We start from the raw sequence: 15,614 nt of genomic DNA on the forward strand, positions 1-15,614 counted from the left end.
ACGCTCACAGAACTGGTAGTTAATTTAGTAATTTCTGTAAGATGCAGGGTGGCCTTCTAAGCACAGGATTCTGTGTGTCTTAGTGCGCACACTGAAATATTACACTCATTTCAGGGGTGAAATTCAGCCGGTTCTATCCGGATCGCGCAATACAGTAGGGCCAACTGCGCTAAGCCCCGCCCACCTGCGCAGACGTCATGACGTCCCTTTTTTTGCAACGATTTTCAGCCTTTGCACATGCGCAGATTTACGAAATGGTAGGGAAGGTAAGTGACTCATTCACCCCTGACTCATTTCTGCATGAGGTTCAGATCTCACTATTTTCACATTTGCCTCCTTGGTGGGAGCGCTGTTACTGTTTCACCTGTAGGCGTGAATTTTTTGTACACTCCTTTTGCTGGATTGTTTGCTGTTATTGTAGCAGTGTTTTGTAGAGGCCGGTGTTCCATCTCACGTATTTTTTCTGCCTCTGCTCAAGCTATTCCCCTCAAGGCCTTGTTCCCTCAAACAGCACGTTCTGCAAGATCTGCTTTCTCTCATTATCTATTTTGCAAATGTCTTGGTTTATTTTGCATTGGATTCTGCAACGGAATTCTGAGTGCCTTTGGTGATTTCCTTTGTTCCCTTCCCCCCTAAAAATAATATTTAACTTCACCTATTTATAGGGGACGCGGTGGCTCAGTGGCTAAGACGCTGAGCTTGTCGGTCGAAAGGTCGGCAGTTCAGCAGTTCAAATCCCTAGTGCTGCCTAACGGGGTAAGCTCCTATTACTTATCCCAGCTTCTGCCAACCTAGCAGTTCGAAAGCACGTAAAAAATGCAAGTAGAAAAATAGGGACCATCTTTGGTGGGAAGGTAACAGCATTCCATGAGCCTTTGGCGTTTAGTCATGCCGGCCACATGACCATGAAGACGTCTTCGGACAGCGCTGGCTCTTCGGCTTTGAAACGGAGATGAGCACCGCCCCCTAGAGTCGGGAACGACTAGCACATATGTGCGAGGGGAACCTTTACCTTTTATTCTATTTATACCTTCCATCCAGCTTCTTGACAAAAATAAAGGGACGAAAGATTTTCCTAATTTACAATAGCAATAGCACTTAGATTTATATACCGCTTCACAGGACTTTACAGCCCTCTCTAAGCAGTTTACAGAGTCAGCATATTTGCCCCCAACAATATGGGTCCTCATTTTACCCACCTTGGAAGGATGGAAGGCTGAGTCAACCTTGAGCCTGGTGAGATTTGAACTGCCAAATTGCAGGCAGCCAGCAGTCAGCAGAAGTAGCCTGCAGTGCTGCATTCTAAACACTGCACCACAATATGCCTCATGTGGGTCTGACCAGAACTGGGTGTCACTAGAATAAAATGTTTTTTCTTAAAGCCCTTCCATTTTTTTACCCCATTAGCTGTTTCTATCCAGATTCTTCCATTACATCTATAGGTAGTCATTGTCTTACAATCATTGTAAGGGCCGGGGTATCTGCGAGACCGCCTTCTACCGCCAATAGCCTCCCACCGGCCGGTTCGCTCGCACAGAGAGGGTCTCCTCAGGGTGCCGTCGGCCAGACAGTGCCGGCTGGCGACCCCCAGGGGAAGAGCCTTCTCTGTGGCAGCACCCGCCCTCTGGAATGACCTGCCCCCTGAGATACGCACGATATCAGACCTCCGGACTTTTCGTCGGGCCCTGAAGACACACTTGTTCCATCTAGCAAGGCTGGCTTGATCCCATCCTCTCAGTTTTAATTGGATTCGGTTTTAATTGGGTTGTTTTAAATTATTGGGCCGAAATTATTTAATTGTTTTTTAAACTGTTTTTAAATTTTATATGCTATGTTTTATTTTGGCTGTGCACTGCCCTGAGTCCCGCAGGAGAAGGGCGGTATAAAAATAAAAATAAATAAATAAATAAATAAATAAATTGTTTACTGACTGTTCAAAATTACAACAGCCCTGAAAAAAGTGACAAACATTTTTCACATTTATGACCGTTGCACCACCCTCATGGTCACATGATCAAAATTCGGACACTTGGCAACTGACTCATATTTATGACGATTGCAGTCATATGCAGACTAGTTGGGGGGTCGTACTGTCCCCTTTTGTGACAAGCAAACTCAATGGGGAAGCCAGATTCACTTCACAACTGTGTTACTAACTTAATAACTGCAGTGATTCACTTAACAACTGTGGCCAAAAAAAGGTTGTGAAATGAGACAAAATTCACTTGTCTCGCTTAACAATGGAAATTTTGAGCTCAATTATGGTCGTAAGTCAAGGACTACCTGTATTCATAAAGCCACTGAGTTTAATTTTAGATTTTCAAAGGCTCTGAGGTCCATGCAAGCTACGCATAATCCCTGCAAATTAGAAAAGCGTCTATGGCAAAACACGACTCCATTATCCACCGCTGCCTCATATAGTTATTTTCCTAGTTACCTCAGTGCTTCTCCCCTCTGAGCATTAGTTCTGTGTGGGAAAGAAATGAATGGCTTGTCTTTTTAAAAATTCAAAACAACAACAGCATTTTCCCATGGGAAAGGAAGATTACATTACATGAAACGTATTTTGAAATTCATCAGCCTGTTTGTAACTATCCAAAATTAACATTTTAATTACCTTTTTCCCATTTATTCCGTCTCCCCAAAAGAGTTTTTTTAAAGTCCTTACCCTTTTATCTAAAATAGGAGAGGACCAGGCGCAACCTGAAGGAAGGCTCAAAGAAGTCATCAATTTGGAATCCTTACACAGCCATAAGAGATCTGAGTCCAGACCCCCATGAATTCTGTTGACTCTTACCTAGCATGAGGTTGCCTTGACCATTAATAGATCAGATTTTTGTCTATAGATTGCATTTAATAAACTTTTAGTGCTTTGAACTCAACTCCTGTTTACTTGCACCTGACATTTACTAAGGATTGAAGGAAGCATTATATAGTGCTGTGAAGAAACATATTCATTGTTAAGATTTCTATTAAGTGAAAAGCAGTTAACAGGGAATAGCCAGAAGTGATTAGAAAAGAAAATATGCAAATCCAGTGTCCATAAAATGCCATCTTTTTAGATGAAGGCAGCTTTCCCTCATCTCTGAGACCTCTAAATCCACCAGAGACTGCTAGTCTTCTTGTGAGGAGCGACTGTATGGAGCACTTGTGGGCAATCTCAAGTCCTTTGCTTGTCCAGAGAGGAATCGCAAAGAGCCAGTCCACTCATCTGCTCTTCATTTCACTGCAGCTGACAGTTCTGCTCCATTGCTCTCAGCGGGGCCATCTTAGTTCTCCATTTACCGTATTTTTCGGAGTATAAGACCTTAGTTTCTGGGGAGGAAAATAAGAAAAAAAGCTGACTGGCAGGTGGATCGGCCTCCCGGAATACCCCCAATCAGCTGTTCCCAGAGGTGAATTTTAGCAATAGGTTCCTTGGTTGTGAGCTCTGTGCCTTGCTTTTTTTTCTGCCTCTGAAACACCGTTTCAGAAAAAACTTTTTTTCCTGCCTCTGAAAGCCTCCGAAACAGAGCTTCAGAAAAAAAGCCTCTGAAGCTCTGTCTGGGGGCTTCTTTTCTGAAGCTTCGTTTCTGATGATTTTTTCAGCCTCTGAAACCTCCGTTTGAGAAGCTGGGCGGGGCTACATTCGGAGTATAAGATGCACCCAGATTTTCACCCTCTTTTTTGAGGGAAAAAGGTACATCTTATACTCTGAAAAATATAATATTCCACAGAAGTCCAACTGCTCTACTTTATGAGAATTTCTCTATCTGTAATGAGAATTTTGGATTGTGGTTTCTATAGGTTAGTGTTTCTTAATCTTGGCAACTTTAAGATGTGTAGACTATAATTCCCAGAATTCCCACAACCAGCATTCTGGCTAGGAAATTCTGTTAATTAAAGTGCTTCTATCTTAAAGGGGCAAAGGTTGAGAAATACTGCTATTGGGGAAAAAAAACCAGCATATTGGCTTTTTGTATTCTGTGTATGTAGGCAGGGAGTGTCTGGTCTAGATTTTTGCTTTCCAGCAAGTCAGAGACAAGTGTGGGAAAGAAAAAAATAATGTTCCTTTGTTGATTTAAAGACAGTTAATAGGTGGTTATTTATGAAGACGTTCGGCTACCATATGCTGAACTTGTTACTGAATGGGATAACAGCAGTATATGATTGATGTGTGAGAATAAATGGCATGCTACATGAAATTTTCAAAATTAAGCAAGGGGTGTGATGTGCCCATGGTTGTTTAAATAAATTTATGAACAAAGCTGAGCCTGAGTGGTGTAGGAGGCTAATGCCTCCTACTAAGGCAGCATTTAACATCCAGCTGCCTGCAATTACTGCGAGTTCAATTCTCACCAGGCTTAAGGTCGACTCAGCCTTCCATCCTTTCTAAGGTGGGTAAAATGAGGACCCAGTTTGTGGGGGCAATAAGCTGACTTTGTATAAAAAATATACAAAAGTATGAAGGCTATTGCTTAACGCATTGTAAGCCGCCCTGAGTCTCCGGAGAAGGGCGGCATATAAAAATAAATAAAAAAATTTAAAAAAATAAAATAAAAAAAGCTACAAAGGAATTTGTGGGGAAGTTAAATGTCTACCAAAATAGAACCACGGATGTGTTTGTAACTATCGTATATAGAAAATGTCATGGTTTAACACATTCCAGAATGATTTCCAAGGAACATTAGATAGACTGAATGATGCAATCAAGCCATCCTTACATCAGGGGTGAAATCCAAGCAGATTCTGACAAGTTCTGGAGAACCGGTAGGGAAAATTTTGAGCAGTTCAGAGAACTGGTAGCGGAAATTTTGAGTAGTTTGGAGAACCGGCAAATATCACCTCTGGCTGGCCCCAGAGTGAGGTGGGACTGGAGATTTTGCAGTATCCTTCCCCTGGAGTGGGGTGGGACTGGGGATTTTGCAGTATCCTTCCCCTGGAGTGGGATGGGAATGGGGATTTTGCAGTATCCTTCCCCTGGAGTGAGGTGAGACTGGAGATTTTGCAGTATCCTTCCCCTGGAGCGGGGTGGGAATGGGGATTTTGCAGTATCCTTCCCCTGGAGTGGGAATGGGGATTTTGCAGTATCCTTCCCTTGCCACGCCCACCAAGCCACACCATGCCCACCAAGCCACCCCCACAGAACCGGTAGTAAAAAACTTTGGATTTCACCACTGCCTTACATGATTTCGTTTACCATGATTTATGCATCTTTAAGGCCTAAAACTGTAGCTTCGATACCATGGTGACTGGTTTCTATCAAGCTACAACTGACCAAACCTCACTATGACTTAGTGTGATATGTGAACCCGCTCTAAGAGCCAGGCACAGAGAATCATCCAGAAATGAATCTGTAGCTTCCTCTTGAGAGCTTCCTGTTCCCAAATCACAATGGGATAAGAAGTTTTAAGGCGATGTATGAACCAGTGGTGGGTTTCAATTTTTTTTACTACGGGTTCTGTGGGTGTGGCTTGGTGGGCGTGGTGTGGCTTGGTGGGTGTGGCTTGGTGGGGTGGCAGGGGAAGGATACTTTAAAATCTCCATTTCCTCCCGATCAGCTGGGACTCGGGAGGCAGAGAATAGATGGGGACGGAGCAGTGGTGGGTTCCTCCCAGTTCGGTCCAGTTCGGCCGAGCCGGTAGCGGTGACAATATGATGTCACCAAACCGGTTCTCCCCCCCCTGCCCTCCCCCCCACCCCCCACGTTATTCTTACCTTTTATTTGGTCCCACCCCCCATCTATTGCTGCCACATGGCTAGAGGGAAAAAACCTGTTTAAACTCTTGCCGCGGGGCTTCAAAGGGCCATCCTACAGCTGATCAGTGTTAAAAGCAAACAAATGAGTCGGGTCATAAGTGCGAGGATTGGTCGTAAGTGCGAGGACCTTCCAGAAATGACTCTGACCAGCTAGCCATGCCCACCTGGTCACATGACCGCCAAGTCACACCCACAAAATAAGCCACGCCCACAGAACCGGTAGTAAAAAAATGTAGAACCCACCCCTGGGACGGAGCCAGTCAGAATTTTTACTACCGGTTCTCCGAACTACTCAAAATTTCTGCTATCGGTTCTCCAGAACTGGTCAGAACCTGCTGAATACCACCTCTGATATGAACCCAATTCTAATCTCCAATGGAAATCTATATATTTCTCGCATGTTTGTGATTTCTGACACACTCTGACAACTTCCCAAAAGCAAAGAAATCTGACAGGAAGTTGGAGGTCACATCACTCCCACTAGTTTTGTTGTGTTTTTTTTTTTTTTTACTGCCAGTGGTCATTCTATTACCTGTTTAAGTAAGTAAATACTGACTTAATTATTGAAATTCCTTTGCCACTGGAATTATTTTTCTACTTATGATATACATACTCTTCTTAGATCACAGACCGTCAGCACTGGTGTGACAAATGTAGTCGGTGTAAAATTTAACATTCCTTTTGGTCACATCAGATTGCACCTTCTTTCTTTTAAAGGATGAGCCAAGAGGTTACAAGATTTATTTTTATTATTTATTATTTTATTAGTTTGATTTATATGCCGCCCTTCTCTGGAGACTCAGGGCGGCTTACAATGCTTTTAAGCAATAGCCTTCATACTTTTGTATATACCTGCTTAGTAGGGCTTTTTGCCCCCCCTAAGCGGTGTTCTATTTTATACAAAGTCAGCTTATTGCCCCCACAAACCGGGTCCTCATTTTACCTACCTCGGAAGGATGGAAGGCTGAGTCAACCTTGAGCCTGGTGAGATTTGAACTCTCAGTAATTGCAGGCAGCTGGCAGCTAAATACTACTTTAATAGTAGTTTAGTCCACTGCACCACCAGGCTCCTTATTGCCTAGAAGATCGCCTAGAAGCTTAGAAAAACATGACAATATTTGCACACCTTACAAACAGAGAAACACAGAAAACTGACCACGGAAAAAAGGCTATCAAGTCTGCCCTTTGAGCTTATTTCGGGGGGGGGGGGGGGTTGTTTTGTTTTGTTTTGAATTATCTGTAAAAGGAGGTTTTCTATGTACCAGAATGCAGGAACCTAGAATAATGGATTTAATTGAATGTTAGAAAAACGTTCACATAAATATGAAAAATACTAATAATAAGATGTTTTTACATTTTACACTTCTTCATCTTACTCTTGTTCTACTGCACGAACTGCACTTTTTAAATTTAGAATGTGTGGCCTCTGAGCTTTGTCGTTTGCTTATATTATAATGTTATATGTGGAAATTGGGATCGTAGAAACACCCAGGAGCATAGAAGAGTCCAAAGGCAGATGCATGAATAAATGTGATAAATGTATTTATTCATATAACAAAACATATTAACTATATACAAAGGCTGTCTTAATATCCATTAGGGTAGGGGGCACACAGCGTGTGTGACTACCCCTATCAAAGATCATGTCTCATGGAGAACAAACGTAAAAGAGAGCATGGTGGAAAGGTTAGAGGGGGTTTTATACTCAGTGTAAGCCCCTCCTCTCCACATAGGGGTGGGGGCACTTCCTGCCTCCACTAGTGTCTGTATGATATATGTGCCAATGGCTTGCAAATACTTGACAGTTCCCCTCCTTGCGAGCCAATGGCATGCAAACATACAAATGCAATGCACAACAGATTTTACCCTGTGAGACATAACTTTTTACACAGATCTTTGTGCCTATCTGCTGGTAGAGGTTTTGTGAAAATATCAGCTGTTTGATATTTGGTCTGACAATGTGATAAAGATATAAACCCCATCTCTACTAGTTGCCTAACATTTTGATAGCGGATATCGATATGTCTGGACCTTTTTCCCACCGCATAGGCTTTGGCAATGCCTATGGCCCCGGTGTTGTCTTCTATAATTTGGATGGGCAAAGTCGGTGGTGTCCAGATGCTAGAAATTAAGGCATCAAACCATATCAGATCGTTCCCTGCCTCTGATAGGCATGCATATTCAGCCTCAGCGGTGGAGCACGAAACAAATTTCTGTTGCCCCACATGCCAATGGATGGGTGCCTCATTTAATAGTACCAAGAAGCCCGAAGTACTCCTACGTGTCTTGGTATCTCCGGCCCAGTCCGCATCCGCGAAGCATTTTAATTGGGCCTTGTCTCTATTCTCAGGTTCCAAGCGAAGCACGTAATCTGCTGTGGTCTTGAGATACCTTAATAGCTTTTTAATGGCTAACCAGTGGAACTGGGTAGGATGTTCCACTTGTCTAGATAGCAGGTTTACGGCCAGGGCAATATCTGGACGGCTCCAGTTACTTATATATAGTAATGAGCCAATCACTGACCTAAATAGAGTATTATTTTGGAACTCTGGGCTATCCTTGTGTGCCAACCCATAATAGTCGGTCTGCATTGGGATAGCCGTTGGCTTGCTATCTTCCATTTTACATTTCACCAAGAGTTCCTCTATCTTTTCCTTTTGTGAGAGAGCAAAACCTTTTGGTGTAGTGATGATTTGTACGCCTAGGTACTTGTCCACATATCCTAAAGACTTTAGAGTGAACTTTTTTTGTAGGGTCCTGGCAAATATATTACTTCCCCCCTTGTCAGGCCCTATATATAAAAGATCATCGACATACACTAGGACTTTCTCCAGCCCCCCTTTGGTATCCCTTGTGAAGGTACATTTATCAGCTGGAGATGGATGGAAACCCAGTGATTTGAGAGTTTTAGTCAGGCATTTGTACCACAGTCTGCCTGATTGTTTGAGGCCGTACAAACTTTTCTTCAGAAGCCAGGTGTGGCCTTCCTGCCGTTGAAATCCGGGGGCACCTCTGACGTAAATTTCTTGTTTTAGATGTGCGTGTAAATAAGCAGTTTGCACATCAAATTGAAAAATGTGTTCCCCATGTGCTGCTGCGGTGACCAAAGCAGCCCTCACACTTTCCGCTCTCACGGTGGGGGAGTATGTTTCATCAAAGTCCTGCAAGTAGCGCTGTGCGTAGCCTTGTGCTACCAGCCGGGCCTTATAGAGGAGTTTGTTGTTGGGCATTGGCTTGACCTTGTAGACCCAACGGGTGCCAATTGCTTTCCTCTTTTTGGGGACTTCCATGGGGATGAAGACTTTCAATTTTTTGAGACTGTCCATTTCCCGCTCCATTGCCACCCTCCACCTGCGCTGTTCTTCCTCGGGAAGCTGAAGGACATCTGAGTACGTTTTAGGGGCCATGGTAACGCTGTTGACCGAGGCAACACAGCCAATGTCCAACCTTTTGGGTGGCACCCCTTTATTGGAGCGTTTTGATCGTCTGGGAAATTGCCACTCACCATCATCATTGTCATCCGGAGCATCGGTGTCAGAATTGGAGCTGCCGGAAGTATCTTTCCAATCAAAATGGGGCGGGCCTCTGTCCCAGGCGCTGCGAAGATATGGTCGTTTAGGTGAGGCAGGAGGTGTGAAGTCACCCAGGGATTCCTTGTCTGAATTGTCAGAGTCAGGTAGGGATTCATCACCATCTGGATCTTCGCTGGTCAGTTGCTTGGAGTTTGTTGGTTCATCCTCTTCAGATGGTGCTGCTTGTTCAGTGTCGCTTCTAATAGGGGAATAACCGGGTTCATTGGAATGAATTTTTGACCAATTTGACCCCTCCTCAAAGGAAGCTGATCTAGAGACAATGACAAGGTTATTTTTGTCTACAAACCTAGAGGCCTTGCTGCCGGTTGCATAACCTATAAATCTGAGCCTCCTTGATGCTTTGCCCCCCTTTCTTCTGAGGTGCTTGGGAATATGGACCCAGGCATAGGAACCAAAAATTCTCAGGTGTGAGAGGCTAGGTTTCCTTCCATGGACCAGGAAGTATGGGGTTTGGTTAATGGCACTACTCCACGTCCTGTTGACTAGATAATTAGCCATTTTGACCGCTTCTGCCCAAAAAACTTGGCTCATGTCAGCATCTGCAAGTAGGCAGTTCATGACATTCTGCAGCACTCCATTTCTCCTTTCTGAAATACCATTCTCGGACGGAGTTCGAGGGGATGATTTAAAATGGAGGATACCTCTCTCCTTCATCCACTTTTCAAAAATCTTGGATGTAAACTCAGTCCCCCTATCACTCTGCACCTGAGCGATGCACACCTTGTGTTGCGTTTGGATCTGGTTGTAAAAATATTTGAAGTTGGTAAAGACTTCAGTTTTGTCCTTTAAAATAAATACATGGCCATAACGAGAGTAATCATCTACTACCGTTAAAAAATAACGCCCCCTACCAAGGGAGGGTCTAAAAGGACCAACCAAATCCATGTGTACCAGCTGATAAGGGTACCTTGCACGACGGGAAGAGACCCTAGGTATAGCAGCAGTTTTAGATTTTGCTGCCTTACAGATGGCACATTCCAAATAGGTATTACAATTCTTTATCTTAAGCCCATCAGAAAAATCTTGCATTTTCTTAATAACCGGGAAGCTGGCATGGCCAAGCCTGTGGTGTAATATATGAGCACAATCCAAATGTAAAGGTTTACCCATGCATACTTTGTCAACCTTATGTATCTTACCATTACAAGCTTTGGTTTGTTCAGTAATGAGAGTAGGCACTGGATTAAAGGTCACCTTAGAGTTCCTCAGGATTGGCTGAGGAGTTGTGACCTTAATGGGCTCAGCCTTAATGGCTTTGGATGTCCTAGGAGCTGGTTTAAAAGCTTCATTGGTTTTAGGTCCAGGGTCCTTGAGTTTCGACAACCTGGGGGCTGGCACAGAAGCTTTCTGCTCTATCTGGGCGTTAGCTCCCTGAGCCCTCTTGTTAGGTTTCTTGTGCCTTTTGACCTGTGCTTTTGGGGAAAAATAAGGCAAATTGTTGATTTTTACAATATCGCCAACAACACTCCCATTTTCGGAAACATAACCTCCACCCTTCTCAAAAACCAGTTTTACATTTTTATCCTCAGTCAATTTTAAGATGCTTAAAAGGTTGTTCTTGATTGAGGGAACATACAGTGCCCCAGTGACATCTCCTATACCAGGCACATTGATCACGCCTTCCCCAGTTACCTCTGCCTTGTCCCCAGTGGCAACTTTTACTGAGGACTTGAGTGGGTGTAAAACCTTAAATCGTTGCTTCGTGTTGGCTATATGCGTTGATGCACCTGAATCAAGAAGCCACAGCCCCTCAGCATCCTTTACCTGGGAGGTGTGATTGTCACTAGTGACACTACAGTATTGGTATCCTTTATGACCACCTCCCCCTCTTCCACGGCCTCTTTTATTTTTATTGTGCTTAAGTCCAGCCGTGTTGGCCCTAGAGCGAGGGCACTCCCTTTTAAAGTGACCTTGTATACCACAGTCAAAGCAGGTGGGAAGGGTATTAATCCTTTCACTTGTGTCCTGGCGCCTCCTCTGAGGCCTAGGCCTGTGATATGCCTCCTTCATTTCTTGTTGTTCCTCATCTCTGCGCCTTAAATCTTCCTCAATAAAGCGGCCAGAAAAGTATTCTATATTTCTTTGTTCCCTAGAAACCCCTTCTAGAGAAATAATAAAGGGACTCCAGGATTTGTCTAGGGAGTTCAACATCACACTAATTAAAGTGGATTCAGAAACAGGCTCCCCCCTCTGTATAAGCTCATCCCTCATGGCTTTAAGCGTTGCCAAATGTTCCCCCATTTTGACACCAGGTCTGAGTTTATAGTTGTGGAACATTCTTGACAATCTGCTGGTTGCAGCCATATTGTCACTATGGAACAAATTATATAGGGCAGTCCAAACTTCCTGAGCTGTGAGGCCGTCTGAAAGACTGGCATACAGAGCTGTGTCTATAGAACTTAACAGAGTTGTGTAAGCTCTTTTATGCAGGAACTCAATTTCAGGGCTCCAAGGTAAAGGGGGTGGTCTTTTGATCATGTCCAGAGTATTTTCTCTTAAGAGAATTATCTGAATCTCTTTACACCATTTTTTAAAATTCTGACCACTTAAATGTAATTTTTCAAAATTATTTGGCAAAGTTACAAAATTATTGCCATTAAACTGCATGGGGAGTTGTTCAAATGGCTGAAGAGATACTGTTGTGAATGGCATTGGGATCCCTAAGCCTGGGATCGATTGCTTAGGTCTGGCTCCTTTTTGTAGTCCTTCTGTAGTTTGAAGCAACTGGGCACGTGCAGGAAATGGAGCATGCTCCAAAGCCTTTTCTTGTTGGAGCTCCGATCTCCCTCTCTGAGCTCTGAAGTCAGGTCTGGCTGGAGCCTCAGAATAGGCCCGGACATCAGCGATGTGGTGGGGAAGCCTTGGAGGAGTGGGAAGAAGGCCTGGAGATCTTTCTGGAGACTGGAGGCCCATCAGATGAGGTCCATGGGCTGGGTAGGCCTGGAAATGTCTCTGGATCTCCTCTTCTCCATCAGAGGAGCAGGATTGCAGCTCCGGGTCATCCCAGCAGGGCCGGAAAGGTGCGGAGGCCTCAGCCTGGGCCTCCCTGGAGCATTCAGTGAATGGTGAGTGCCTCTGCAGTGGGGGGTGGGAGGCTGCAGGTCCATCTGGGTTCCTCCGGGGGTGGGAGGTTGGATTTGGGGCCCTCCTTGAGTGGGCAGCTGGGTCTGGGGCCTCGGGGGGGCCAGTGGGTGGTTGCTCCATTAGTTGCAGGGCAGCGACCAGGGCCTCTATGGCCTCTTTGATGTTTGCCATGGCAGGCGGGGCCTGGCAAGGGCCTTGTGGGCTCGGAGTGGTCCTCTGGGCCGCTGGAAGGCTGAACTGACTGGCTGGCGTTGTAGGCCTGGGTTGTGGAGCTGGGGAGGGCCTGGCTCGTGGTTCTGGCAAAGTGCCCAGGGGAGCAGCCATCTTGGAGGAAGTTGCCTCCGGAAGTGGCCTGGCGGCCATTTTGTTTGGCGGGAAACTGGGTGGGGGGGCAGTCTCTCTGGCGGCAGGCGCCATCTTGGAGAGATCAGGCAGGGGAGTCCTTACCGGGATGGCAGGCATCTCTGGTGCTGCCTCCTCAGGCCTCTTTCTGGCTGCTGCCCTTGTCTTCAGGAGGCAGGCGAGCGCTGCTCTGCACTCCTCTTCTGACATTTCAGCCACTTGCCTGTCCAGGCTTTCATCTGGTCCTTCTGCCCCCTCTTCGTCAGTGTTGAAGAAGCCTTCTCCAGCATCGCTTGGCTCAGCCCCTGGGATCTCTTGCTGCATCTGGGTGGCCTCTGGCTGCCAGGGTGTAGCAGGATGGAAACCCCCTTCAATGTTTTCCATCGTTGATTCAGTCTGGGGCTGCTGTGAAGTTCTCCTCCGTTGAAGGCCTCTGGTCACAACAGGGGAGCTTCTCTCACAGGTTATTTTGGAGGGCATCTCGCCTTTTCAACAGCTCCTGGAGTGGAGTTCTGCTACCATTCCCTCTGCTACCATTCTGTGGAAATTGGGATCGTAGAAACACCCAGGAGCATAGAAGAGTCCAAAGGCAGATGCATGAATAAATGTGATAAATGTATTTATTCATATAACAAAACATATTAACTATATACAAAGGCTGTCTTAATATCCATTAGGGTAGGGGGCACACAGCGTGTGTGACTACCCCTATCAAAGATCATGTCTCATGGAGAACAAACGTAAAAGAGAGCATGGTGGAAAGGTTAGAGGGGGTTTTATACTCAGTGTAAGCCCCTCCTCTCCACATAGGGGTGGGGGCACTTCCTGCCTCCACTAGTGTCTGTATGATATATGTGCCAATGGCTTGCAAATACTTGACATTATACTAATTCATAACAATGCCTTCTGGGTTGCACTTCGTTGTCTTTAAATCCCTACACAGCCTATTTGAAAGATTGTCTTTTCCCAATTACATTTACCCATCCCACCAGAGCAGGGAGGCTGGGAATAACAATAGCACTTAGACTTACGGAATGGAATGGAATGGAATGGGATAGGATAGGATAGGATAGGATAGGATAGGATAGGATAGGATAGAATAGAATAGAATAGAATAGAATAGAATAGAATAGAATAGAATAGAATAGAATTCTTTATTAGCCAAGTGTGATTGGACACACAAGGAATTTGTCTTGGTGCATTGGGTTGCATAGGGTACGTAGGCTCTCAGTGTACATAAGAGAAAAGAGACATTCATCAAGAATCATAAGGTACAACACTTAATGATAGTCATAGGTTACAAATAAGCAATCAGGAAACAATATCAATATAAATCATAAGGATACCAGCAACAAGGTTACAGTCCTGCAGTCATAAGTGGGAGGAGATGGGCGATAGGAACGATGAGAAGACTAATAGTAATAGTAATGCAGACTTAGTGAATAGTTTGACAGTGTTGAGGGAATTATTTGGTTAGCAGAGTGATGGCGTTTGGGAAAAAAACTGTTCTTGTGTCTAGTTGTTTTGGTGTGCAGTGCTCTATAGCGTCGTTTTGAGGGTAGGAGTTGAAACAATTTATGCCCAGGATGCGAGGGGTCTGTAAATATTTTCACAGCCCTCTTGCTTCACAGTGCTTTTACAGCCCTTTCTAAGTGGTTTACAGAGTCAGCAGCATATTTTTTCCCCCAACAATCTGAGTCTTCATTTTATCCACCTCAGAAGGATGGAAGGCTGAGTCAACCTTGAGCCTGGTGGTGGTGGTGGTGGTGGTGGTGGTGTTTTCCAAACAAAGGCTGTTAATTAACTTTCTTAACAGCCTACAAGAATCCAAAGAATAAATAATCTTAATCTTACTATGGTTGGCAGAAAGCCCAGAAGCAATTTGCAAAGAACTAAGATCGAGGCACGAAGGAGAGTGAACGAAGTTGTTTCCTGCAAATTGCTTCAGTCGGTGTTCTTCCTTAAATAGGCTAAGGGAGTGGCCAATTAGCCCCAAGCCTTACTCTCGAGGAGACCCCCTCCTGAGGAGCCACTCCTGCCTTTTGGCAGCTCTGCGTGCCCGTGCATCGAGAAGAGGCTCCTCCTCTTCTTCCTCTTCACTTATGGGAGCTTCTGGAGGCCCTGGCTGAATCCCTGCCTCTGGCACCACATCTTCTCCAGCCTCCTCATTGTCCGACTCGAGTGCCAGCTGCACAGGCTGCTGGCGCAGCACCACACCAGGCTCCTCGCTGTCGGAATCAGCCACCAGCCGCACAGGCCGCGTACAGGCCACAACACTCTGTGTTGGCTCCCTCCCTGTAATCAACCCTGCAGAAATAAAATTGGCCCCCACTCTTTTGAAAAGCTCCAAAGACATGGTCTTGGCAGCAGGATGATAATGGAGCCCATCAAGTGGTGGTTAGATTGTTGTCACCAGGGGGATGAAGGCTTATTGGGTTTTGTATTTGGGGTTTAGTTTCTGTAAGCCTCCGGGAATCACCATGACTGAGTTGATTGGCCATATACAGGTAGTCCTCAACTTACGACCGTAATTGAGCCCAACATTTATGTTGCTAAGTGAGAAATTTGTTAAGTTGAGTTTTGTCCCAATTTTACGACTCTCCTTGCCACATTTGTGAAGGGAATCATCGCAGTTCTTGAATGAGAAACACGGTTGTTAAGCGAATCTGCTTTCCCCATTGACTTTGCTGGTCAGAAGGTCGCAAAAGGGGATCATGTAACTCTGGGACACTGCAGCCCTCATAAAGGTGAGTCAGTTGTCAAGCGTCCAAATGTAAGTCACGTGACCATGCTTTCCCACCATAAGTGTGAAAAATGATCATGAGTCACTTTTTTCAGTGCTGTCGTAATAAACGG

General features: G+C 45.1%; 1 protein-coding gene across 1 annotated transcript in view; it reads left to right on the forward strand.

The window, feature by feature from the left end:
* Positions 1-15,614, forward strand: part of MCF2L2 (MCF.2 cell line derived transforming sequence-like 2) — a 231,445-nt gene that overhangs the window by 155,805 nt on the left and 60,026 nt on the right. The window lies entirely within an intron of this gene.

The sequence above is a fragment of the Pituophis catenifer genome, unplaced genomic scaffold (genome assembly GCF_029215685.1).
Source record: "Pituophis catenifer annectens isolate HBS135680 unplaced genomic scaffold, rPitCat1.0.hap2 SCAF_6, whole genome shotgun sequence".
Classification (NCBI taxonomy): Eukaryota; Metazoa; Chordata; class Lepidosauria; order Squamata; family Colubridae; genus Pituophis; species Pituophis catenifer.